The 26,654-nt window shown below is 39.9% G+C and overlaps 1 long non-coding RNA gene across 8 annotated transcripts in view; it reads right to left on the reverse strand.

The window, feature by feature from the left end:
- LOC311441673 overlaps positions 1-26,654 on the reverse strand; it is a 149,127-nt gene that overhangs the window by 15,911 nt on the left and 106,562 nt on the right. For 2 of the 8 annotated variants that reach the window (XR_014696130.1, XR_014696131.1), the window contains exons 4-8: positions 20,869-21,019; positions 17,081-17,182; positions 11,192-11,295; positions 4,313-4,476; positions 2,771-2,908 (exon numbers count right to left, since the gene is read on the reverse strand). This is a non-coding gene — a long non-coding RNA (uncharacterized lncRNA). The other 6 variants (XR_014696133.1, XR_014696134.1, XR_014696132.1 and 3 more) reach the window with 6 other exon arrangements.

Below are 26,654 nucleotides of genomic sequence, written 5' to 3' on the forward strand. Positions count from 1 at the left end.
GAGCAAAACATGTTTCACCTACAGCCCTCCATCCCTAATAGCAGCCACATTGGGAATTTTGTTTAATTAGTGAAGAAGAATGAAATAACCATGTTATGATGGCTAAATACAGATATGCATTTTTTCATAAACCCTAATTTTTCCCATTTTCATGGAAAAACTACACAAATTCAGCATATCTGTAGGTGAATAAATTTTCAGTAAGGTTTGAGTCAGAAGGGTGGCAATCCAGCAGGGAGTGAGAGATGCAGAAGCGGAACAAAGCACCATGGAGTTTGTGCTCAGTAGCCCCCAGACACTGCTGTGCTCCAGCCTTGCTCACCTCCGCCAGCAGCTCTGCCTTGCTTGGGGCAGGAACAGGATGGGCAGGAGGGAGAGAAAACATCCCTGAATCACAGAGCTGGGCTAAGGCGTTCTTCAAATATCATTTCACAGAAAAATACATGCACTTTGGGAGTCAATGAAGCTCATGAAGTACCTGGCTAGAATTGGAAATTGGATCTGTTGTACTGAAGAAATGGAAGATGTTGAAATATTTCATCTTGATTTTTTCCCCAAATGTTTCAATTTTTCATTCCCAAAGGACATTGTGCATTACTTCCCAGCAGCTCATCTTCCCAAGAACCACTGAAGCAGGCATGCTTTCTGTTTCCAACAGCAAGGAGCTGCTTGATGGCTGCGGGATATTTCGGGGTGGGTGCATGAGCTGTGGTGGACACCCAGAGCCAGCTCCAGCCTGCTCAGTCACTTAGAGAGACTAAACCAGAAGCAACTGTAGATTGCACAGGGGATTAGAAAGGCACTTTTCTGCAGAGTTTTCATACAATTTCAATAGTCACAATACTCATATTCATCTCAATACAGCTACCAATTACTATAGCTGGTAGTCAGTCCCTTCCCAGCTCCCAGGAGACAGGCACCAGCAGCCTCTCCAGTGAGCTTCTTGGACCAGAAGAAGTTGGTCAGACACCAGAAGAAGTTGGTCAGACTAGGAAAGGCGTAGGGGGGCATTTCACAGAGTATCTGGAGAATCTTCATGAGCACAGGGACTAGGAAAGATCCTAAATATTAAATTTTGCATTTGTGCAGTGTCCTAAACAGGTATGATTGCCTTTATTGTTTGCCTTTAATAACAACAATTTTATTTAGCAACAACATACTCCACATTCCCCAAGCTTTAAGCTCCTGTATGAAGACAGGACTATGCATCTCAAGATGTGAAGCAATGGGCAGCCTGATCCCTGGCAGTGCTTAAAGTTCAAGATCCAGCTTTCAGTACTTACTATGAAAGGTGATGATAGAGATGACCATCATGACCTTTAATTTCTAGCCCCAAAACAGTCTTTGCTTGTCAGTTTGCTTGAAAGCTGCTGCAGCAAATGAAGAGATCAGCTGCCCCATTAGCAGACACAAAAGTCAGAGCAAGGAACATCCTCAGCTGCACCAAGACACAAGGCAGCAATTTTCTACCAACAAAACTAACACTACAGGGCCTGGCTCAAAATACAAAGTTGGTGAAAGGCACTAAAAAGCAAGATAATTCAAAAGCTAAATTTCACCCTACCCCAAAAAGCCTGTTTTCCTGAATTTACTACTCAGATCATAGCTTAGATTAATAAAAAAACCCTGTATATACTTCACCTTTATGAGATGCTCAAGCCTTGGCAAGTGTAATTCTGTTTTTAAGTAAATGTGCTTCACATACAAACTCCAGGACATTTTGAGGTGTCATACTTTTTGGATCTTATATTGATGGTAATGGCAGATGTACATGTGTGCTAGGTGTGAACATCCTATTGGATGAAAATTTTTTTTAAAATATGGTCATTCAACTAGTATTTGAAATCCTCTATTTTATCCCTCGCTTATGAAAATATTTTTCATTTCCATTAATGGGAGTTATACCGCTAGAAGCATTTGCCTTCCAGAAAGAACGATAATTTAAAGCTGATTCTGCAAGCAATCTCATTGCAAGAGCACATCTGGAGCATTTTTGAATGTGCTGAGTGCTGACATAATTAAATAGCCTCCAAAACAGTTGATTCAGTCTCTACAGCTGGGATGCTGCGAGACAGGCATGTAGCTTGTTCTATCACTCATAAAACAGGATTGTTTGATCTCATCTCAGCTAAGCAGACAAGGAAGAGAAGGAAGAAATGAAAGAACTCTGCTTTCCCCTTGATTTTTAAAACTGAAGGGACAACCTACATCTTTGATGCACCATGTGCTTTGTTTTGTCAGATGGCTGCTGCTGTAAAATGGAAAAGCTTTTTCTGAGAAAAGAGAGGAAAAATCAAAAGAAAATGAAAAAAAAATGAAGAAAAAATTAAATGCAAAGCATGTAAAATAAAGTTTGAGCCACCAGGAAAAATAATTAAGCAGCAGCCTGTGCGGACTATGTCACACTGCCATTATAACAGAGCCATCGCCAACAGCATAAAAATGCTTTTTCCACAAAGACCCCTTATAAATAAAATTTTAAATAATATACACCGAGAACAGCAGAGGGTTGAAAAAAATGATTTGTTCTTTTTCTGCTTCTTCTATAACAGTTATTACAGAGCAATATGCAGGTGTAGCTCTGTAACTTCTGAATTATTTCTTACACAACTATCTCTGTATTGTACTGAGAACTACAGGAAGACCTGGGGGGAGTTGAGGGTGGGCTCCACTCCTCAGACAGAACAAGGACTGCTTCCTACCACCAAGAGGTAATTTATCTAACCTGATACAAACTGTCCTCTTAACAAGTCCATTATCATCAACTTACCTCACTAATCCTGGCAATTACACAATTAATTCCCCTGGTCCTCAGAGCATAGTTACCCAACATACTGGCTGTGGTAAAAGGTTTTCCTTCCAGGCCTGGCTTGGTTCATCCCCAGCCTTCTCAGTGGCAGCTACAAACCTAGAAAGCAAGAATTTGTTGAAAATTTGTTGAAACTGTCAACTTAGCACACTGTACTTGAGACCAATAGGCTGTGTTAATTCAGGTTTAAGATATTTCTAGCTTAAAAGAAAACTGTTAGTGAGGAAAAGCATCCAAACAACCCAACTCTGCAAACACGAGTGTGCTTACTAGTACAAGGAGACAACTTCAGTGTCAGCAGGAAGCCAAACAAATAGCGGTGCCTAGCTGTGATTTGAGAGATGCAGAACTGAAGCGCTGAAGATAAAGCAGGGGTGAAAGTCCCCAGGGGATGAAAAAGCAAGGTGTCATTACCTTTGGCAAACAGAAGACAGCAAGTTCCACCTACATTTAGGAAGGTCTGCAAGGCCAGGCATTGAAGAAGCATTTGTTTAAATTTAGACTGCAATTTATTTCTTAGTTACAGAAATTCATTAAGTCATGGGTCTCATGTATCTTAATTAAATATATATATTACATATATATATTTAAAATTAAAAATATATATATTTCTATCTTAAAAATAAAAAAGCAGATTGCAACTTATTGGTGAAGTTGCAGTAAAATTCAGACAGCATATCAGACTGCGGGGGCTGTTAAGTGACTTTTGTTTATCAAGACTGATTGTACATTAAGAAAAGTGACTAGAAAAGGTAGGAGTAGGTAAACAATTTTTCCAGAAACAGCTGCTTTGTCATCTCTATCAGTTCTTGGTAGACACAGATGTGCTGAATCACCAGGTGCCGAATGGGCTGCGAGCGAGTGGCAGATTGCAAACACCAAGCGATTTGCTTTTTCTGCGCCATTGCCATCTAAGCTGATCATGAAAAAGAATTAATTATTAAGGGTAATTATCTGACTGAACACTTTTTAATACACTGAAATCAGGCCCGTGTTGTTTAGGGACACCTTATGGCTCTTCATCTCATGGGGGTGCCTCCCCATGTGGGGACACGAGAGAGGTGATGGTGGGGTGAGGACAGGCACGTGCAGACCTTATCGGGAGACTTGCCTTGCCTTGGACACTTAATCTTGCCTTTCATGAATGCCACATTCTTCTTCTCCATATGCCACTTTCCCTTGGCTGTTCACCAGCCCTGAATGCCAGAGGTTACGGGAACAGAAAAAACACTTACTTCCTAATTAAAGAGTCATTTGGCAATATGTGCTGTAATTTCACTGCCTTGGTTCTTTCCTTCTTATGTGCTGCTGGGCTGGCAATGACTTTTGCTAAATAAAGCCTCAACAAAGGAATGACAAACCTGTTAAAATAAAACATTGATTTGTGACCTTTATAGTAAAAAGATCCCCTTTCTTTCCAGCTTTGTTATTAAAAAAGTATGTGCTGTGAAAGGTTAAGAGACTGGAAATAGACACCTTGAATAGAGCTCCGCAAAGAAATACCTTAGGACATGCCAGCGAGGATCAAGCAGTATTGACTAGGGTCCAGGTGGAGAGTTTCTCACAATGCCTCCGCATCCTGGTAAATAGGTCTGTCTAAAGCACTCTGCTGGCTTTTCCAGCCTGGGGCTCCAGCCGTCACTTTGAAAGAGCGAGGAAGCCAAAACCTGAGGAAAATCAAGTTTTTGAGCTAGATTATTTCAGTCGGTGTGCACATGTTTAGTCCCAGTGACACGGGTATGAAAGCAATGTGCATAGCTGAGCTGGTAGCTGACCTATAACAACTCCTCCACCCCCCAAAAAAGGAGCAATAACAGCACCAGCCACCCCAATTCCTCGTGCACAAGACTTCACTCACACCATTGCTCGGAGACTGATGATTTGCAAAAATGCACTGGAAAGAGTCTGACCAGCTAAATGTGTAACTGATTAAAGCCACTGACTTTGTGCAATATTGACCAAACATTGTTACATTCACAAATACCATAACCTCCCAAAAACAGTGATCATATGCTTAAAGTGACACAGAAACCCCAGATTTCTTGGTTTTATGAGACCCAGCAATTGGACAACAGGAACACTGAATGGCCAGGTCTTCTGTGTATGCAGGCTAACACGTCCACGCTGCCTAGAAAACCAGCATAGATCCCTATTTTCTGACTTACTCTTAGACCAAGTGCCCGCAGAGGACTCGCAGGTATTTCAGCTCTCCTCTCTGATGCCTTTGAGCTGCTATGATTTTGTGCACATCACCAGCACTTCAGATTTCCATTTTGCACCAGTTTTTGTACGGCTTTGGAAGCCTAAGTGACTTTTCGACTGTCAGTTTTGATGGCCTCACTTTCCTCATCATAGCCCACAAAAGTCATGTGAAATACATGAGGGCACAGTTTCTGTGAGCCAGCTCGAGTACAAAGTATTTGTCACTGAAATAACTAGCTACTGTTGTACATTTGCAGGCAAATCTTTCTGTGCCTTAGGTGAGATAACAGGCTGGGATGGTATTTGTCCATTTTACATTTGTGTTCTTACAAAACCTTTGCCATCAATCTGTGTGTAGTCCAGGTGTCTCCTGCTATCTTCCATCGCCTTTCTGCTCATTTCTCTTCGCATCTCTGTGTCCTGTAGGTAGGTGCAATCAATTTAAATGAGATACTTTATCTCTTGCCCAGAAGTCTGGATTTTGCTATCAGTTCAATGATTTGTATGCTTCACATTAAAGTCAACTATTATTTCAGAAGTATCTTTTAGTATGCAACAAGTAATAAAAGGTATTGTATTGCTGCCCCAAGTCACAAAACTCTATGACCTAGCTTTGCATCCATTTTCTTTACTTACACGTATATCATGTTTCCTCTCTTAAATGAAAGACACTTTTAGATAAGAGGAAAAAACAAGAACTCGATGAAAAAAAAAAAAAAAAAAAAAAAAAAACAAGTAACTTCTGCTACTTATGCCATTGTACATTGCTTCCTTGTGCAGAGAATTTCCAATATTGGAGCAGTAATTTCAAACCAAATTGGACTAGCGGGGTCACCAATCCTCGTTAAGAGACACGGCTTCCCAGGAGGGGGGCAGCAGGTTTTCTTATGCTCGGTCTCTGGTTAAGCGTTGTGTAAATTATGTGATAAAAGCAGATGGTACTACTCTTTCTAGATATGGCTGAAAAAATTGGCCTTGCTTAGAATAGTCCCTAGGGCCCTTTCTTGGAGCATTCCTCTACAAGGAGAAACAATTATTTTACTTTTGGCTGCTATTGTCTCCTGCTGAGGGAATACATGTACAGTAATGATGAACTCTGTGAAGGGTGAAATGAATGTTGCTGCAGTTTCAGTATCTTCAGCGCTGAAGAGTTTTGGCTCCCATGGACCCGGCAGGACTTTGCTAGCTGCAATCTCACACTGACTTGAGTTTGCTTAAAAGCAATGCTTTATGCTGGCTCCTGGCTGGCATCAGCCAGGGCAAAGAGCTGTGCAGCAACAAAACCCTTCACAGCAGGGCATGCCCAACACCTTGCTGTACACCACCTCGGGCCACACTAACCATTTATTTTCTGGCCTCTGTTAGCATTACTGATGCTTATAGGTCTATAGGGTTTGGAGAAGAGCAAAGAACACTTCAAACACCTCAGCCACCCTGTGTTAGACAGGAAATTGAGTCTGCCATTGAGATCTCGGGTTTTTTCCACTTGTTTACAGGACAACACAAACAAAGAAAATGCTGTCTGAACACGGCCAGCACACCACTGAGCTCAGTTATGTCCATCTTCTACTTCAACGGGCCTCACAAGCTCAGTTTAGCACCACTCTGACTTTTCTCATATGGTTTCCAAACTTAACACACATCAGTCTCATGTCTGCCTGCAATATGCAAGGAATATCTTAATAACCCAAGAGTGTTGTCTGCGTGGTTTGATCCAGTCCCACTGATATCATGCCAGGAGTGGGACAGTACCTGATGTTATTTAATAAACGTTTGTTTGGTCTGCCTGGAGATTCACAGCAAAAGCTGTAAAATTACTCTCTGGATATACTTCGGACAAAAAATAAACCTTCTCCCCAAACCCACAACTCTTCATTTTGTGATTTTTTGAAGAATATAGCTTTTCTTTGAGGCTGAGTAACTTTCCTTTTTCCCATATATATGGTAGGGGTTTTGTTTGTTTGTTTTTGTTTTTAGCTTTTTTTTCTGTCCATGATATTCTTCAAAGAGAAGGTGTCCAAGTTAAATACTTTTTCAAACAACTTACCACAGTGCTAGAAACACACATACCACAAACATTAGCTCACTGTGATCATTACATACAGAGTTTCTAAAACAGTGCAAATCTCAGCTATGTACTTTGTAGAACTTCCAGAAAACTGCCATCTGGCCTGAAGCCCTCTTCAAACTTCATTTATACTAACACACGATGACTTGCTCATCTTCATCAAGCCAGTCCTTAAACTTATACTCAAATGACTCATGAAAACCCACAATTTCTATTTGCAGATAGTTAGAGCAAATCTCTTCTTTAGCTGTACAAACACTGACACTCTACCAGTTCTCATCTTTTCTCTGGTTCTCTTGGTTTGCAATCAACACCCTTGTATATTGATGCTGTTCACGTCCTTTTCTTTATAGGCACATTGAATTCCATTAAAATGCTCTGTGTAGTACTTCATCCCTCTTTATCTGTTTTTCATGAAACTGGACTAGAATTTTTTTTCACCAAAAATAAGAAAGAAAGATAGCATCATATACCATTTACCTCATAGTTTTAAAGAATCTTCTGAAAAAATGTAAAATAAATATCATTGACATGGGAAGTTTTCTTCCTAGCTAAGAGGTGATCACATTATTTGGTAATTTGCATGGATAACCTCAGGACTTCTCTTTTAGCATGTATGTCCCATCAAAAGAGTTTCCTTCAATATATTTGACTAACACAAGAATATTTGCACATGGCTGGTCACTTACACAGTGTAAGCATCTTGACCCAAGTCATTCAATAATTTCAGCTGAATGGTGCCTCTGGAGATCATCTAGCCCTGCTCCAAGTATTTCCACAGCAAAATCAGGCTGGCTTCTCAAATCAGGCAGCATGGCCTTAGCATGGCCAAGGTCTCTCCAAGAAGAGATTGACTGTGCCAAGGTCTTTAGCACTTGACCTGTGCCTTATTCCATACATGATACTGCCTTCATTATCCTACACAATGGGCACTCCGTTTTCCTCAAGAGGATATACCTTTATCTGCTTTAGCAGTACCAAGATCTGAGGTCCCACGTTTGCAGAAATTTTTGCTCTTTGTTCTGGATTGTTCTATCACCAGCTTGCCATAAATCTGACTGAATGATAAATTTTATACATATATTAATTAGGATCATAAAATTAACTTAAGACAAAATGGTAAACCTTATTTGGAAACCAGTTTTTCTTTGTCTTTCTGTTATTGCTTATCATGCTTCCCTGACAAATAGAGGAGCTTCTCTAGGGCACATTTCCATTCAAATGAAATTAATTCTGATCAGGTACACACAGATTTACGTGCTCCTGGGTGCTGATTAGATAGAAGAGTAATCTGTTTTGAATTAAACGTTCAGATTGCATTACACTATTTCATGCCATTCATCACATTAGGAAATGAAAAGTGTTGCTTCACAAGAAACAGAATCACTGAATGAGACACACTGCTATGAAATGTTTCAAGCCTATCTGAGATACTGCTAGGACAATCTACCATCTAAGTGATAATTCAATTTAATTTTTTGCCTATATTCCTTTCACTGAGATAGAAGTCATGGCAATTAATGAAGATAAAATTAAACTAACTTAAAAAAAGAGATAGATGGTTCTCCAAAAACATTGAAATGAAAGACATGATGTCGTTATGCTTGGATATATCTTTGTTTTCTTATTATCCTTGAAAGCCTCGGGATTTGTTGCACTACCTTTATTAAGCACAGGCTGCGCTGACTCCCAGGCAGCAGGGGAAAGACAGCAAAAAGCCTCAGCTGAAGACCAAGTCCAGTCCCGTTGCCCCAAACAAAGCTGGAAACTGTTCTACATTGCACCACGGTGCCCCACAGGCATTTGCTTCCCAAAGAGTAATTCCTCTTGGCTTTCTGGGAAGCAAAAATAATCTAGGATTTGGGTCTCTAATAACCTGCTTAGACTTTTGTCACACTTGCCACCATCTTGACTCACAGAAAACAAATTCCTTCTGAGCTAATAGCCCTCAGTTAGGATCTCAGTGATTTAATTAAAAGGGAAAAGTTTCCTTCCACAGCCAGAAGGCAGCTAGAAATATTGGACAGTTAGCAAGAAGAGGAAAACAGCTCAAGGATATTGTTCAAAACATCTGGGTAAGAGAAAATGCAAATAATTTAACAAATTGTGCTAAAAGGAGACCAGACCAAATAATGGAATTTGAACTACATCTGAACCAGAAGTTACTGGCCTGAAGTTTAATCTGTATTGCAAGGGATCTTTTTGTCTCTCTGGTTAAGCTTCAGCTGGAAGAACCAACTCCAAATTACTAACAGCATTGTCAACATCCTTAAATACAAAAGGTGCATTATTCATGGAAACAAGAGCCCGTTCTTCTGGGATCCAAACCCAGGTTTTTGGTCTCACGCATCAAAAACTTCACACACTTATCAGGAGCAAACAGAACCACCTGAAGCTTGTCTGCTTCTTGCAGGGAAGTAAACAAAATTCAACTATTATATCCCAGAGTTCACCTTCTGCTTTTGTCCTACCTACTACTCAAGGGGAAAAAAAATTGAGTTCATAACTCTCATGAAGAACGCTGCAGTGACAGTAAAAGAGAGATGTCCTGGGCCAAGATCAACTATTGAAACACCTCTCTGAGCTACTCACACATTTGTTTGTCACACAGTGACCTCTCCTCCTCATACAAATAGAGGAAGAAATAGAGGGCATAACTTCAGCTTTGGTTAAGCTGAAGGAACAAACACCCTGTTTTCTCTGGAGCTCAATGACGTTGGTCGTCTTTGTTCACCTGAACCCATAAGTTGATTATGACTGGAGTATACTCATTACTCTCTGAATGCTGGAAAGCATAGAAGAAAACCTGCTTTTAACCATTTAATACACAAATGATGCCAGCAGCCTAATGCAGTGATTTCACCAAGCTAATTTCCAAGAGCCTAAAAGGCTGAGATGTTTTGTATTCAGGAGAGAGACTGACCACTGGACACATGTTCTCACTATAAGACCACTTTTTCTTTTTTCTCAATGCCAGACTAAATTAACCTCTAAAACCCTTGTAAATCAGAGGCATGTGGGTGGGTTATAGCAGTCTAAGGGCAGCAGTTACTTACCCACCTTCCTCAAAAACAAACAAAAACGTGTCTTATTTTTCAAAGACCACAGGCTATGTGCTTTGTCACTTCAGTTACCTAAGGCTTAAGTGAGAGACTTTGCTTTATCCATACGCAGATATAATTAACCAGAGATATTTAGTCATTCTAGCTAACTAACTAAGCTGACATATAAACTGAGTTTGCATAGGGTGGGTGGTTTTTTGTTGTTGTTGCTTTTGTTTCTTTTGTTTTTGTCTTTTTTTTTCTTTGTTAAAGTTATCATCAGTTTTGCAGGTTTTTTCCTGATATAAGACATAAGGATCTCGTCTGACTACCAAAAACCATCAGAAATGATTGTCAGCAGCTCTGCAACACCCTGAGTCAGCTCCCTTTGTACTAGAGGGTCATAACTTCTAGGCTGGCTGATTTACGAACCACCACCCCTTACAGCTTTCCACCTCTCCCTTACCCATCTCAGTCTCAACTGTCCTGCAAGCCTCACTCATCAATCTTATTAAAGGCAGCAAATACATTAGCCAAGTACATCAGCTTCTCCTTGATGTACATAATTACTCTCCTTTTCAATTTGCAGTGAAAATCTACCAATGATCCTGTTTTTTCTTCCTAGCAACCTTTTCTAGACCTCTTTTGGCTTTGCTTCTGCCTATCCAACTAGTGCATTGCATCCCATTTTCACTTGGTAAAGGTGTACTTTCATGCTTTCTTTCAATACCTGGCTTTCGGTCTCCCCTGCGCCACTGTAGTCAACCTTATGATAAATGGTCTTAATTTTGAAAAACGCTTCCTGCTATTTTCAGCATTTGGAGCCATCCAGTGGCACAAATACACACAAAATGCTGCAGCTCGAATACAGGCAGTGGGAGCCAGAGACTGAGAACTGGAGGAACTGTGTACAACTGCCATAAAATCAGGACAAAGTAAAGTATGGGACCATCTCCAGAAGCACTGGAGATATGCCAGTCCTTGGTGGAGTCAGTTTTTTTCCTCTCCAACACAACTATTGCTATTTGCCCTGTGTTTCGTACAGATACTAGGCACCAATGCCACACTCACCTTCAGAAGCCAAATTAGGTTTGGTCACACTGTATGGGCTGTACACCAAAATGTGTTTCTACTGCAAATCAGGACCTCCCAAGGATCAGTCTCCATGGAGATACCTGAAACAGATTATTTTGCTGGTGGGAACTCAGAGAGCAAGCTTGTTAGCAAGTGTGAGCATCGCACAATGGGTGAGGTTCTGGCCAAAACTGAATGAGGTTTCACAATTCCTAAGCCCGCTCACCCCCCAGCTTCATTTCCCTGGGACACTCCTGAGGGTGGCAGCACCCATAGGAGAAGGTCTGACAGCAGAGGGATCTTGCCTCTTGCCCATCTGCCACAGCTCTTGGCCACCATCCCAGGGAAAAGCTGCTTCACATCTCCTGGACAGCTCAGCCCTTCAGCCCATGAAAAGAAAAAAGCACGGGATGTAAAAAGGAGCTGCGGGCTAGCTGTGAGTAAGCTTTAAAGCCATGCAAGAGCTTATGCATGTGAAAAGGCAAAGCATGAACTCTTCCTGCTGGTACAAGCTGAAGAGGGCTGAGGTAACAGCTGGGTGAGAATTAAGAGCTTTAAAATGCAAAAGCATTCAAAATGCACTAAGAAAAAAAAAAATATGGAGGACAATAGGGGAAAACAGACACCAAAAATATGTGAAGAGAAGCCATACACTCTGAGGCAGAAAGGAGCCAGGTCCCCAGCCCTGTGTTGGGAACATCCCCTTTATCAGGGCTCAGAGGCCCTCCACCCCCCAGAACTGCCCTCCTGCTCAGCACAGCCCCCAGGGCTGCCCAGACATTACTCATTTCTTCTAGCTCAGGATCAGCTGAGTTCGGTTAGGGTGACTCATTCAGTCCCTACTAAGAGTCAGGTTTTAAAGTTATTCAAGTATTTCAGTAGGTATCTTACAGGATTTTTACCTCTATGGATCAAAAATATATTGCATGCGAACTGCCACTAAAAGCAAAGGGACATAGTGCTTGCAAATAGGAAAAGTCTGATGCCTACATCGTAAAGAGCCTAAATATGTTTAGAAAGCTGGCCCAAGGGATGCTGAGCACAGTTCTGTCTTAATGACATACTGAGGTATAGGCATTATGGATACAACTAGACATGGTGCTTTGTGTCCCATGTAAGAGCCATGGCTGGGTGCATGCCTGACATTAACTCTGATGCTTGAAAACTGGGACATACCTGAACTCATTCCAGTTTCTTTCTAAACCCTAATGATGTAAATGCTAGCAACATAAATCATCTTTTTTTTCTGTACAGCAGGTCTTGCTCACACTCAGTTTACATGGTTATAACTCATAATGCTTTTAGTGTACTCATTCCTATTTGCAGCTCAGGGAATGCATCAAGAAGCCTCTTGTTTGCTGGTATGAATCTTGTCTTTTATGTTCTGAGAAAAATACCCAAAGTTGGGTATTTTTTTAATGTCATTTTTATTCAGTACTTGACAATGGCAACAAAAACCGAACACTGAAGAATTACTTTATACTTTTAAAGAGGAGTTTCTATCAAGCAGCTATTCTTGTTCCAGTGTAATATCTCATTTTCTCAGCAGTTGATTAAAATCCTTCTGTTCCACTGGGATACACCCAATGACACTCCCCTGATACAGAGACATACAGAAGGGATAAAAGAAAATCATATATCACTGGCAACGCTCAGAACATTGTTAAAAGCACATATTCAGTGCCTACTTATCTTTTATGTATACAGATAGCTGTGGTGACAAATAGCCTATTATGGTATATGATTGACGGAAAATAGAAAGCAGAAACTGAAAAAGAATATTGAATAACCCAGTGATCATTTACTGGTCATATTTTATATTATTCTTCTAATTTATGCACTTTCAGATTACCCACAGGAGAAAGAAAGAAAGGAAAGAAAATAACAAAATTTTAATGTGCCCCCCAGCTAAGAGCTGGAGTTAATTATTGATTTCTCCACTATTCAAGCCACTAAAGGATGGGACCCAGGTTTATATGAGGTGGATGCCATCAACATCTCTATATGCTTCTCCAGAAGCAACAGGGGGTCTTGACACTCTGAGACACGGTGTCACAGAATGTTGCAATCTTGAAGCAAAACTTAAGTTGACTTCAATGCCTTTGTTTTCATAGATTAAAAAAAAAAAAAAAAAAAGATCCCAAGCAGTTGTATATTGCCATTCATAAACCCAGTGTTGACCTTGCTTTACTCGTGCATCAACACTGATGAGTTAAAATGGGACAGGAGTTGTCAGCACACACCGCACAGCCTGACGGCTGCGTTCGTATGTCGGAGGCTTATCTCTGCTTTTCTGCTCAAGGACACTTGTGCACAACACCTTCAATAAAAAGCTCACCACTGGGAGCAAAAAGTCTTTGAGCTCCTTCTTGGATTTCTATTTTATTTTTCATTTGGGCAACTTCTCGTTCATTTTATGTGAAATGCAGTCCTCACTGAAATCACTGGGAATTTTGACACTAACATCAAAGAATCCAAATGTCACAATTTAACAACAGCCCACAAAGAAGCTGAAAGTTTGGCATCTGAAATACATTCAGAGGCAATCTCAGCCAATGCTGGGCTAAGGTTATAGCTTGCTTTGGAATCTTATTGTGTGTCTCCTGAACTATTTTACAGCAAATTTTCAGGAGCTGCTATCCCAAATATGTTCTAACTGTATACACAGAACCATAAAGGAGAAAATTGAAAAATCCCCATTAGATAGATCTGTGATCCACAATTCTGGTGATTTAATTAAGGATTTAGTGGTCATACAAGCAATCAGGTCTTTTATGATTTCATTTACCAGTATAATATAAAAAATACAGAGGTTTTAAGAGTAATATTTTCAGAGCACCTCTGTTCATTAACTCTTTAAGGCCTCAGTAAGAGTTATTTTTGACCTAAGTATCTTCACCTTCCCATCCATTCTCTTCATGTAGTTAAGATGACCATAAACTTTTTCCCTTGAGCAGATGAACCTATAATTACCCAATTGAGATTTCTTTGCCTTTTTTTTTTTTTCTTTTCTCCATGAGCATCAGCTCCCCCCCACTGCCAAAGATGAGATACTGGTCCCATACTGCTGATGCAATCCAGAATCACTGTTCCTACAACCCAGCAGGTAATCATTCTTTTCATCCACTTCATTTATTTCGCCTAATCAATCATCAATTCAAGAAAGTTCCTTGCATTTTTTGTATCTATCATTTAGATGGGCAAGCTGTACATATTTAGCTCCCTTAATATTTCTTCACACATCAAGTCATCAATCCCTCTAGTCCCTAAATCATTTTTGTTGCTCTTCTGTGAATACCTTCTGGCTTTCCCAAATCCTTCCAGCCCTGAAAGGGCTCAGCTGAGAATGCAGCATTTCAGCTGCACTCTCACAAGAGTACAAAGTTAAAAATGAACTCTTCCTTTTTCACCAGGCACTTCTAATCATAATTAGGCCAGTTAGCAATGTTTTATTCCAAATATTAAATATGTGGTGGCAGTGGATAAAGTTTGAAAATTACTCAATTTACTTTGCAAGATTTTTAGTGACTGTTTCTACCATTTTGATTGACTTCATTTTATTTTTTTACTGGGGAACTAAGGTTTGAAAATAGCTGAAAACACCAGAGATCAACACCTTTGAATTTGCCGCATTTTGCCTCAAAAAGATGACAAAAGTCATTTGATTCACAAACAAACACCATAAATCATCTTTTGCTTTCCAGTTCTTGTCACTCAACTCATTTGGCATTGCCTTCTTACAGACTGAGTTACTGTCTCCCAGTGATGCAGGAAGCTGACGGTCTGCTTAAAAAGTTTTACATATATATATATATAATTTGTGTATGGTGCATACTGTAAAACAATGCAAAATTTCCCCTCCTATTGCCTTGGGAAACTTTTGTTAAGACCTTGGTGGGTCTGATTTGGATATGAAGAAACTTACTAATGTAAGGTAGGCAAAATCCTACTGTGGCTTCATCAAAAAGCCATGGGTACAATTTTGTCTGATACCCCTTTGCATTGTAGGAGGTCTGCTCAGCACAGCAGGATGATCAGCTGCTGCAAAGTCAGCAGTGAGAGACAAGTTCAGATCTTTCCCTGAGCTCAGGAAGAAGTATTGTTGTAGAGCATAAATTGTCTTACAGTTAAAATTCTATTTCCCTGGTACTCAGCTTGCAAAGTCCTTGGTAATGCATCCTTCCCAATCAACAGTAAAAATTCCTTCTTTACCTGCATCCAGAGCAGAGGCCAAGGTAGAGTCTGAAAAGACTTCAGGCTAGGAGTAGATCCGCTACCTGAACAAAGCCATCTTTCCATGCAACACTGGCCATTGCTGGCTGGAGCTGACTTTGGTTTATTTGAAGCTTTGAAGACATGTTGAGAGGGAAATTCTGTAGCTCGCCTCTCCCTTCTTGATGCTCCTGAACCTTTATTCTTTTCAGACATGGAGGCACAGAGTTTTGAGAAAAACAGTACTTTCTCAAATGGGTGGCAAGGGAGGCCAGGTGCACACATGCAGGTTAGCAGCTTTTCAAACTAAATAAACATCAGCAACCTATGTAAGCCCAACTTCTGCTAGTAAAAAAATAAGGTTCATGAACCGATACTTTGAACCCTATGCTCATTTAAGGCTTTTAAAAGTTATTTCATCCCTTCCACTCAATAAGTTTTCTGATTTATTACAAAAAGGTGAAAGGTTCTCCCTCCCATTACAAATTACCTGAGCCATGCAGTTCTCTTTGATGTATCCTTGCATGACTAAGTTTATTTCCAGACTTCCAGGTCCTTACTTCTTTAACTTAAAATATTTGTCAAACAAGAGCAATTTTCTACTTATGCAGAAGCCAGCTAATTAGTATGGTAGCCTGTCATTCTGTCACACCGCCTTGACAAACAATATAGCAGATTAAGGAGTTGCTAATTGGCTGATACTGTTAGAAGCAATTTCATAGTGCTAATGTACCAAGAAAACATTAAAAAGTAGCTTTGATCAGACTATGGAAAAATTAAACAAAATGAGCTTGTCAGTTTTGCAAGATGAAGAGTGTTGTCCAAAAGAAGAAATCCCATACGCAGGTAGCACTTTCAATGTGGGATTAAGGAGCAGTACTGCTGTATATAGTGCAGAGGTACTATATACTATAGACAGAAGAAAGTTTCTCATGATTCATTCTTGGATTTGAACACAATTAATGAAAATGAGTAGGAGAAAACACAGAAGAAATCACTAAAGCACAAATGATGAATGCATTTAAGAATATAAATACACAAGTTCCTTGTAGGAGTGGCAAGATCCAATACGAGTAGCAAGGTACTCTATTTCATCATGAAAGACTGCGACCAAAACGATTGCCAATGAATGTCCCAAATCAACTTGAAATATGACTAATCTCTCTTTGACCACTGAAGATGAGTTAGAAAAGATTACAGACAGGATAGAGCATGCCTTTCAGTTACAATCAATTAAGCAGAAAAAGACAAAATAATAAGGGTTATTAACAACATTTGGACTAGGCTAAGATTATAAAAATTAACAGCGTTAATTTTGTTACTTTCAGTTAATGTACCCTAGGACAGATTTTAAATGGATGGGTAGAGGTAAGGTCAGCGATCAGTGCTACATTTCCATACCTGTCAAACCAATGAGAAAGAAATAAAACATAAGTAGCAGGAAAGACATTAGTGAATTGTTCTGAAAAACACCAGAGCACTCAGTTTTTCCTTAGGAGAAAAATGAAACAGAAAGAGATAAACATTTACAGACATACAAATGGTATTCACAGCATTGTAAATATTGGAATACAGAAGTCTACGTGAGTTTAATTCTCTTTCTCATGGCCAAGGCCTTGCTAAATCTTCATATTTCTTAAAAAGCTTGTTACAAGAGATAGTAAATAATCATACTTGGGAAGAAGACGATGTCTCCTGCTATATCTTGATCAGTGCAGTGAATGAGTCAGAGCTCCTCTTTCCTTTTGGCTTCTATCACCTTGAGTTTCCTGGTTCCTGCAGGGAAAACAGGAAGGAAAATCAAACAAGCTTTATTCAATCCCCTGGGTAGCCATAGCACAGATCCCAAAACAGAGAATCTGCCTCACAGAAACTGAAGAACTAAGAACTAGCCCTTTACACTAGAAGTGCCCAGGTATGGATCGTCCACCCTGTGCAAGAATACTTTTTATTATGCAAACATGTCAGGACAAAAAGAGCAAGTGAGCATGGAATCTGGCAAGTCAGCAGGGTTGCCAAACGTAATGGGAAACCCATCCAGTACCAGCTATGGCAAGGGATGATGTGCAGGAGCTAATTTTTGTCAACAGAAAAATGTTAACATTGAAAGTTAAATAAAAGGCAAAGAGTAAAGGACAGAAGTTTCTTTTCCAGCTTTCTGCTGTAGGCTCTCTTCTTTAGGAGCTGACCAATGCAGCCCATATCAAGGAAGAAGCTGGCGGGTGGCTGGAAGAATGGCAGACCCAGAGCCCACCTGCTTGGCACAGCAGTACTCATTTAGCATTTTTGGATAGTCAGCAGCAGATAGGACTTTTTGGCAAGACAAAAGAAGAAATTAAGAAGACATCTGCTTTCAATATGCTGCTCTTTAGCAGCTTCCACTTGAGTCCAAGACACTGCTTCCCTCCCCCCCCCCCCCCCCTCCAAAAGCCCTGAATCCTCTTATGGGGGGCTCCAGGAAGAAATTAACGTTTATGCTTTTGGAGGGATCCAAATGTTACCATCTGCTGTTCTGCAATTTTTCTGTATTATACTGAGTGTGTTTAACACATTAATCATTGACACACTACTGTTACCCGTTACAGTAACTGATGTTGTCTAAAGTGATGAGCAAGAAAAAGAATCATATTGAATGAATTTCGGCTACAAGGAAAGTTACCGACTTCTCTTCAGCGCCTTCCCAATTTAAAACACTAATTGAAATCAGTCTATTCCTTGCATCAACAAATGAAGGATAATTATGTTGTTCTTTCAACCTTGTGTTCAGAGATTGCATTGATCTTCATTATATTAATAAGTCAAATTATCCTTCATTTCTGCTAGCTTCGTAAGTAGGAAATTATGCAGGAAAGAAAAAAATGTTTTGCATGAATATATCCACTTTCTTCTCTTGCTTGTTTACCATTAATAGTTATATTTTGGTTATACTATACCTCGATTGCTAAACAACACCAGTTCTTAAATGATCTGATGTTGGTTCACAGAATTAGTTTGGTCTTAGATGTAGTTCTTTAAAACAAAAATACATGAATGGCAGCAGAATTTTTCCAAGTTCCCAGAGCATAAACAATTAATTCTTGTAGGCTGTGAGGTGCAGAATCATCAGCTTCTCAGTGGCGGTGAGACCTCTTCCAGAGTAGCTGGTGCTGCAGGTCAAGGTGGCTGTGGATCAGCTGGAGAGACACCAGAGGGAGCAACAAGAGAGACCAGACAGCCCTAAAACATGACCCTAAGAAGGGTGGGAGGACTTGGAGGAGCAGTGTGAATGAGCAAGAAATGAAACCCCTTTACCTCTCAGGTGTCTCAGGAGCTTTCAAGGTAAAATGTGCAGTTCCAGGGTACTCAGAAGGCACATTCTGAAAACTAGCTGCCAGCAAACAAATTTCTGTTGGCAAACAGTTTTGGACTTCATGTCCATGATACCTAAGTCGGTCCTTTAATCTGCACAGAAGTTCTATCTAGAGGAACTAATATTCAAACTCTGTTGCATCCTCACGCGTCTATTTTGGATGCTGCATCAGAGAAAAATTCTTGAGGAAAACAGCTATTTCATTTTCCTAGTAATTAAGTTTTGATGCAAAACAAGTATCCACATAAAATCCTTGTTCTTTTAAGTGAATGAATACAGATACTTCCAAACGTTCAATATTTTAGAAACATAAGCTCTAACAAAAGAGCAATTAGTCCAACAGTATATGACTCCTATCTGAGAGAAGTCTTGTTTTGTGCATAATTTCGTTTCTGCTATGTTCAATTCTAGTTCTTACAATGCCTAAATAACAAGAAAAAATGTGAAAAAACTTACAGAGAACAAAACAATTTTCTTAACTATGCTATCCATGGATAGTAAAATGTAATATGCAGACTGCAGTAAATTTAACCTCTTATTAATATGAAGGAGAAAAATGAGAACAGTCTAAGAGTGCTGCTAATGGGCATTCATTTAGCACAGATTGCAATTACAATCTATGCAGCAGTTCAGAGCTGTTCTACTGAGCTATGAACGGAGTTTATATCACAATTCACAATTTGAAGAGTATAGAACAAGAATGAAAATTATACTCCTTCTTGTTGAATGACTAACAATACAATCTCAAGACATATTAAGCACTAAATAACTAATCTTGCAAAACACTAAATTATTCAAGTCTCATTTGAACTCTTAAGGGCTTAGCAAATTGCACTTTGAGTGTCTATAATCAGGCAAAGGTCTGACCAATTGATGAGACAAAGTCAAACTTTCCATCCACTAGCTGTTTATCAATGTCATTCTCTTTACAGTCTATTAACTAATGAAGGTTATTTGTTTCAGTCTGTTACACTGAATATTTGGCTAAAGTTTTATTAGAATGAATCACACCTTTTACAAATCAGCTTTGTTTTCAGAAACAGCAAATGATAGAACTTCAATTTTATAGATGCCATATTAGACAGGGGCAGTCACATCACATCGAGCGATGGACACAGCCAAACCCTCTGCTTCTTAGTCTGCTTCCCTATTTACTATTTAGAGACACTTTCAAACTTTTGGTTAATCAAAGTAACATAGAGCATTCTCTTTGGTGTCACACCGAATTTGTAGAAATGGCTCAGAGGCAATAAGTTGAGCCACCAGCCCAGCAGTCATGGAGCAGTAGGATAATTGTCTCTATGTTGACTACCTCAGTCTGAGAGAAGGCTGCCTTTTCATGCTACCAGAAAACATGGAGAAAGAGAGCGAACTGCATTGAAAAAAGTTTATTCTCACTAATTCAAAGGAAAAAGGAGGGTGCTGCACCACAGCTTCTCTTTCACTACTATGCTTGACCTTGCAGGCTACAAAATAAAAAATCCTTGTAGCTGTGTTGGTAAATAAACTGATTCAGGCTGACACAGTGGTGATGGAAGTGATATACATAGAACATCAAGCTGTCATTTCTATAAAATGATTTTTTTTAAAACTAGCAGCACTTCAGAAAGTGCCTTAAAACACAGCAATCTTTCAGACAATTTTCTTATGTTATAACATCAAAAACAAAAAGGGATGAAGGCTGTATTCAAGTGTTAGAGGACAAAAAAAGGGCGATTCAAAAACCTTCAGTACTGTAATTACGAACAGGACAGTTGCTATTCATATAAGATTAGAAACAAAGAAATATTTTGTGCACCCTAAAATTTATTAAAGCTTCTTGAAAGTTTTCTAAATTGAAATATCCCTACTTAACTCACAGCACTTCCAGCTTCAGTTACATCCAAGTTGTATTTATTTTAAACAACTATTAAACCAAAATATGATATAATCATTAAGTTCTGGTTAATACTTGAGCCTTGCAAGCATGTAAGCATTCTTGATCAAATAATTCCATTTATTTCTTCTATGACTAGAGATATCAGTGAAGATTAGGATCCTATTATACTCAAAGCTATACAAACACTCTGAAAAGTACTTTTCTCATGTAAATAATATTGTAGCAAGTACCCACCTATCATTAATCTCAGTGGAGAACAGACACTTCTGGATACATTAGGCAACCACATCACCTAGGTGTGGGACTGGATGCCTGTCTGGTTCTCATAATCCACGTCTGCCTCCTCTGGGATTATAGTTCCTAGCTCAAAGGTAAATCTCAGTACCTGTTTTAAAACAATATTTCATTGAACTCTTATGAAAAGTTAGAAAGAAAAGAAAAACAATGTCATTATTTCACCTCTAATACAGAATTTATTTCTTTTCTAGTGATTGAAGGTATCAATTTTACTAACACTTTCAGTTAATTATTGTTAATATGACTGGGATTAATTATCTGTGGGTAGTATTGCAGCACCACTTGGAAAATTTATGCTTATGACTGTCTGCTGTGCTTTGAAAATCATCATCATTTCATAATTAACATGCAAGGTATTAAACAAATTTAATCTTTTAAAGCTAATATTTTATGAAAGAACTAGTGGAAAGACTTTCCCATAAAATAGCAGTCAGAATTATTTAAACCCAAAGCCCAAGTAATCACATACACACTCTAACAGAAATAAATCAGTAGCAATCTAGTGGAAGCTCCAGGGAGGATGAAGGAGAGCATTTGGGGCCAGGCGGACAGTTCAGACACCCTGTGGTATAGGGGGAGCCCCATGGCAGGTTCATCTCTCCCCGTGCAGGAGCTGAGGGACGTGTTCAACCACAGTGACTGCAGTGCTGGTGACAGCAACTTTTCTTGGACTTTTTCTGTGATAGGAGCAATGATGTTTCATTCTGAAGTTGAAAGTCGGGTTCCCAGGAGGTCATCCAAAATTAGCTGCTGATGTGTGTTCCCTAAATGAAAACATGAAAACTAGTATTTAAATTGATTGAATGAAATGTCTGAGTCATCTCAGGCAAACAGAGATGCTTCTTCTTTCCCTTCTATCTCGCACTACTGACTTCAGTCCAAAAGCTGGAAAACTATCAGAGCAACATAAAGCAGCAGAGGAGCTTGTGTACAAGACAATCAGAAATGGATTTGGAGCTGATTATCAGCAGGAGCAATTCGCTCCTGGAGGCTGTAACACTGCAGATCCAGACTTTCGTCTTTCAGCGAGGTACTAGCTCACAGAATATAGAATAGTAGTTACATAAATCATAACAGCGAGGAAAGCAGCCGCAGCATTGCCAAGCAAAAAAACTCAGCAATGGCATGTATTTTACAGAGGCATGGGCTCTCTTGCCCCTCATGTAACAAGCCATTTAGGTATTCCTTTCGGAGCCAAAGTACCTGCTGCTACAAAACTTGTACTGCATTGCTTTTCTTCTTTTGCAGTGTAATATCCACTACCATAGTTTTATGTTTGTGTATAATGTGAGAGCTTATCCAGAGGAAAATAAGATGGAGCCCGTCCAAATGCTACATTGTCCTTTACAAAGGCAGAATACAGCAGTATGCCAGCCACTGTCTGCCACTTCTCTCATCCCCCCCTGAATAACAATGACAGCAAAGGACCTTCTGCAGGAGCCAGTCCCAGAGAAGCACTGGGAGGAACCCAAGATGAAGTGTGGCCCAGCTGCAGATGACAAGAAGTTTAACTTGATAAAACAAAGCTTTTCATATATCTTGAAGCTGCATGCAAACATCACAATTAAACTTTTGTGTAGCTCTTATGTGAACCATAAATAGTTTCATCAAAAACAATTAACTCAACCAGAAGGAGGTTTTTCCCACTTTGGTATATAAATGAGCCTTCATGGACTGTAAGCACTGTAGGAAATAGTCTGCACAACCTTGCCTTCTGTTTTGAGACTGCAGTAGTCAACATCTACATTCACAATTCAAAGAAAAAAAAAAAAAAAAAAAAGACATATTGAATTGAGTCTGTTTTAAAATATCTTTTCTCACTAGTAATCAGACTGAAACCAGCAGTGAAGAGTTCATAATCATCATGCCTACTACAAACATTTATTAACATTTATTCTCAAATCAGTCTCTTCTGAAAAATATTGCAGGAGAGTGCCCACAGAAAATATTTATGCTGGGAAAAGACTGAAAGAACATACTAGAATACATTAATTCACTTTGTACTGCAGCTGCTGTAAAGTAACCAAATTCTGTGTTAAATCCCGTTTATTTTACCTGGTGGAGCAAGTACTTGCTTCAAGCACCACAAATTAAAAATGAATCTCTTTAAGAACAACCCCAGCTCCTTTCAGGGGATTCATGAAACAGCTGTCGAGGGAGACAAGGACAGGGGAAGATGCACTGAGCTCAAGAGGGTCAGACCCACCAGCCCTCGCAGCAGGCACTGAAACTCCCAAAGCAGTTGGGAACAGTGCCCCCCAGTACATGCTGGGGAATGTCCAGAAGGGTAAATGGGAACGTAACGAAGGCAAATGACAAAATCTGAGTAACAGGTGCACAGACTCTGAGTTCTTAGCAAGTACGAGTTCCCCAGGATTTGCTGGAAATACATTAACCTTGTTTGGGGAACATTGCCACGTAGTTGGAAGAGTTCTGACTGCGGGGTTAATGACGACTCCATTCACCAGGCTAATGTGGCTCCAGGAACCTGAAAACTAAATTTTCTCTTTCAGATGTCAGAAGCATTTAACCCAGCAGCTCAATCAAAAGAGAAGGCTTTCATTTAAAATAAAAAATAAAAAAATCACCCCAATGATCTGGAAAACAAGCATAGGAAGGAAAACAAGCTCTGCAATCCTCCTCTGTGAGCAAAGAAATGCAACAAAAGGTATGCTGATTTTGTTCTTTAAATGGATTTCTGCTTTAACTGAATGCTGCCTACCTAAGTGGATTTATCAGATCTGCAGAAGCAGCCTAAACTACCGAGGAGCAGGATGACTTTCCTATCAGCTTAACATCAGAAAGCTGTGCAAACACTGGCAGACATGGTTGGGAAAATCATGTCTGCTCAGAGAACAAAATTCTGGTCTTTCCAATTGTTGGCTGCACTTTAGTAAAATCACTTCAAAGTATGTGTAAAGCCACATTTATTTTTTTTTCGTGAAAGAAGTAATAAGGTCTTCTCTTTCTTGCTGTCCTCTAAAGAGACAGTAAATGCTAACATGTCTTTGAAATGCTTTCAGGGCTGGAGGCAGGGGCCCGTATTTAGCGAAGCGTTTGCTATGAATATATTGCACCAGTACTGGATTTCAACTTACTTTCAGATACCTGCAGACCAAAGTATAAGCTCCCCATGTCTTGAAAAGTTCACACCATAGGCCCAGTGTGACTCCATCCCTCCTGTGTGGGAAGATCCAGGGAACAACTTGTTGAAGAAAAGTAGCTGTGGCTGCTCTTCAGGCTTCCAGGACGAAGGATGTGTGGAGATGACAGTGGCACCAAAATGAGAAGGAAGTCACCTCCGTGGTACTTTCAACAATGGGTAGGGTAGTCCATGCCTTTGATTAAAGGGGGTGGAGTGAGTGCTAAGGCTGCAGGAACAGCAGCTGCCCAGCAAAACAAAACCATGAGACCTTGGTGCGCCTGGCTGTCTGCAGGGCTGGCTCCTTCCTGGGGAACAGGTTTCTTTGAACCCACGGTGGGGTTTTGTTCATACTTAAGAGCTCCTGACTGAATACGTGAAGACTGAATTTGTATTTAAACAACATGAGTGCTCAGTTCAGTGCCAACCTGACCACTCCGGATCCATCCTCAGACCTGACAGGCCAAAGGGTCGATGCGGGCAGCAATGAACAGCAAATTAGGGACTGCAAGTGGCAACCTGTATTTATATTATACTAGAAACCACCACAACCATTTAGCGTGCATCTATACATTTTAGATGTTAATAAAACCCTAATATTATCAATATGATAGGAATTTTAATACTATGGAAGTGCTCTCACAGGGTGAGGGGGAATTCAAGAGCTCCAGAGCATGGTGTAAAGCAGAATTAAGTGCATCCAGCGCATTAACCACGCTGTTGCTGAGGCCTGCCACTGCACAGGACTTTGTTTTAGCTCACTTGTTCTGAAACTTGTCACTACACAAGTGTCTGAAAATTACCATGCAGTCACAACATGCAATTTTAAAGCCAGAATAGAAATAGTTTTGAACAGAAGGAGAGGGGAGGTACTTCAGATGCAGATTCTAAAAAACTTCTTTTTGAAGTTCTGACAATTTTGAAAAATTCTTCTTTAGATTACCTTTTTTAAAAGAAATAATTTTATTACGTAGCAGTTTCCATTGGCTGTATACTTAAAGCTAAATGAAAAATTTATTCAAATATTAACAAAGATATCAGACACTAAACCACCTGAAAAAGTTGTCTTTTAATAGATGAAAGCAATTAAAAAAACATTCTTTAGTATGAATAAGTTTATGCTGATTTACTTCTCTTACTAGTTATTAATTTAGTAATATAGGAAATATTAACAGGAGCAATGAGTGCATACATACTCATTTTTATTTTTAGTTTTAGCAACCTATTTTGCCTCTTTCTTGTTTCTCCTACAAATGATTTTTTATTATTATTTCTTAAATGATTTTAATACCACTATTAGCCCATATTGAAAAATAAACTAATGACAGACCAAATAGATTTCAAGACATGTAGAAAGATGGCCCTAAAATGTCCAGAGGGGTTGTCTGGTCAGTGTTGCTGTTCCTCTTTATCACCAGCTAGCAAGGAACAAAACCCTGTCATTGCAATTTGTCACACGCTGTGCGCCTGTGTGTACTTTGCAGCTGAAGTCTCATCCACTGGCCCAAAGCAATCCTGGGTGCTACTGATACAGAGCAAGAAGTGATGCACAGAACAGAAGACAATCCCACAGAAAGCAGCTAACTACTCCCACAGACAAGCATCCCACAGGTTTTTGCTTGCTCTACAGAGCTCCCCAAAGGTGTGCCGCCACAGGGCGCTTCCTCCCACAAAGATGCTGTGCTGCATCAGCAATGCTCCCCTGCAGTGTCACACCTCTCCCTTCTCCTTCACCTCCCTGAACAGAAGCTACTGTGGAAATACATAAATACTAATATTTCTATGCAAAGCATCCACAAGTCTACTCCAAATAAACTCAGGTGGAGTCCCCCACTTCATTATGCTGTGTTATGCTAAAAGCTCAAGCAGACGCCACCGTGCATTTGTGGTTTATCTTTTGCTGATAAAGAAAAAGGAAAAAAAAAATAAATAAAAACATGGAAACGGAAGACCTTGCTGCTTCTTAGCAGACACAGAGCTTCACAGACAGGACTGGAAGATGCAGCAGGGAGCCAACAGCCAACATCTCCCCCCAGAAACACAGCAGACACTCCCTGCAGAATGGCAGCGTGCTGCATCTGGGTCCTTGCTGCCAGCGGTCTTCAGCAGCTTCAGCTTTTGCAGATTAGAGCATGCTGCAAGGACTCTGAGCACAGCTGAAAAATAAAGACAAGGAGTAGAGAAACTACTAGTTAAAGGATCACAAAGCAGACTCCCAGCCCACACGGCATTGACCCAGGTGTGCTGGGCAGCGCCGGGCTGGCAGGAGGGCAGGCTTGAGCTGCTTGCTGCCACCAGAAAACACAGCACTGAGTCACAGCTTAATGTTCTGAGGTTGCAGCACATTTTTTAAAAAAATCATCAGAAACCATCTTTAAAACTGCTTGCCTGGAATTTCAAAGAGCACTTTAGAACAAGTTCTTAAATAAGACTTTCAAAATTTGCCAAGGACTACTCCACATTAATTCAGCAGAAGTAGCTATGCTTCCCATCCCTTGCCTTGGCAGCATATTGCACCAACACTCCTGCTCAGAAACCATTTCCAGCTCTTCCAGAGCACAGGATCAAGTTTTGAGGTAAG

Source organism: Aythya ferina, assembly GCF_964211825.1.
Source record: "Aythya ferina genome assembly, chromosome: 9".
Lineage (NCBI taxonomy): Eukaryota > Metazoa > Chordata > Aves > Anseriformes > Anatidae > Aythya > Aythya ferina.